Source organism: Poecilia formosa, unplaced genomic scaffold (genome assembly GCF_000485575.1).
Source record: "Poecilia formosa unplaced genomic scaffold, Poecilia_formosa-5.1.2 Scaffold678, whole genome shotgun sequence".
Lineage (NCBI taxonomy): Eukaryota > Metazoa > Chordata > Actinopteri > Cyprinodontiformes > Poeciliidae > Poecilia > Poecilia formosa.
The window spans coordinates 56,607-58,174 of NW_006800617.1; the positions used below are offsets into that span (position 1 = coordinate 56,607).

Below are 1,568 nucleotides of genomic sequence, written 5' to 3' on the forward strand. Positions count from 1 at the left end.
TGTTTTATCAACCACCTGTAATAATCAGTGGTTGATAAAACACATATGGCGCAGTGAGCCTCTCTACCGGTCAACCTATGGCTCTGTGCAATGCAACAAAGATTCCAGTCACCCTCCTGAACAAACCTCCAACACCATTTAGAAGAGAACCGGATTTGTTGACTTACCACAACAGAGCGCTGAACCAACTGTGTGGAATTTTTGGTTTCTCATCCAATTTATAGATAACCAGTAGGGGGCGCCAAAAACCACCAATTACAGGATAACTGTGAAACATATTTTAGCAGGAATTTCATCTGTATATCTAATACCCATTACATAAATACATTTGTAGTTTGTTGCACACTTTTATTCTTTCACGTTGCATATTTTTAATAGAAATATCTCAAATCTGAAGTATTAGTGTATTAAGACAGCTTATGTAATGAAATAAAAAATGACTGCTAGATTTTTTTCACTCTTTGTCTATGCTGTCCATAGCAGAGTTGACATATCATACTGTGATAATGTTATAATAAAAAAGTAAGAATAAAGGCATTGTGCTCTTGATTAAGAATTCCCCCAAAACCATTAAACAACCATATCAAAAGCTAGAAACGCTGTCTTTAGTGCTTTCTTTGATTACCAAATAAATTTGTGTGTGAGAGAATGTGCCAATGACAGGTTTTAATTTAATATACTTTGTATAACGGCACTTTGTGAAGTTCCCTCCATTTACTTATATTAACTTACTGGCAGACAGGCCACATTCAATATGGCGGACGCTGTGACGTATTGCAGCAACGGGCCGACCAACTTGATGAGGCGTCTATGTATTCATGTCTATGCATATGTGAAGCCGGGATTAATAAAGCACACGGAGCTTCACATAGAAGGGGTTCTTTATTCTCCAAAAGACACTGTTCCCTCTGAGTTGAAACAAAATAAAAAGAATGAGATTCAATATATGGAGAAATACATGTCCCGTATTTCGAATGGTAGAAAGCCTTAGCTTCAGTGAAATGGCGGGCTAACAACGCGGTTAGCACTCAACAGAGTAGAACACAACTTCACATAGAAGCTGAAATCTAACAGCATATAATGGCATAACAAACGGCAGTGGCACCTCTAGAAGAGGATAAACAGAAAAATATGACGTTAGCTTCATCTCTGTAGCTTTGTCCACGGAAGATAATTAAGTTCCAACATTAATTACCAAACACTTGGATTCTTCTCTCATGTGGCCATGGTCGTCTTCTCCACCAGGTCTCGGATCAAAAAATGTCCTTCTCTTCCGTTTTACCAGTTAGTGCCATAGACACAATATAAGCATAGACGCCTCATGGACCGCTCCGGCGCAGGAAATACGGCGGCCATCTTGGAGCGGTATACCCTCCTCCTTTGCTCAATCAAAACAGCAGAAGATGCCTCAGAACTGAGGGATATTGTTGTTCTGGTCGATGGATTATTGATGTGAGGGCTCCACAGACAAGATTTCACAAGTAAGATGGACATATTATTGTGTATATATTGTGATTAGAATATTACTTTACTGTATTTATGTCCACTGGCGAGATACTAGCTAATAT

At 38.8% G+C, this 1,568-nt stretch overlaps 2 long non-coding RNA genes across 2 annotated transcripts in view; one reads left to right on the top strand and one right to left on the bottom strand.

Annotated features, from left to right (window-relative positions):
* Positions 1 to 1,568, bottom strand: part of LOC107834587 (uncharacterized) — a 14,743-nt gene that overhangs the window by 10,349 nt on the left and 2,826 nt on the right. The gene's annotated exons all lie outside the window — the stretch shown is intronic.
* The window catches only part of LOC107834588 (uncharacterized), a 3,363-nt gene continuing 2,630 nt past the window's right edge, over positions 836 to 1,568 (top strand). The window contains exon 1 of the long non-coding RNA XR_001660387.1: positions 836 to 1,284. This is a non-coding gene — a long non-coding RNA (uncharacterized LOC107834588). The remainder of the gene's footprint in view (positions 1,285 to 1,568) is intronic.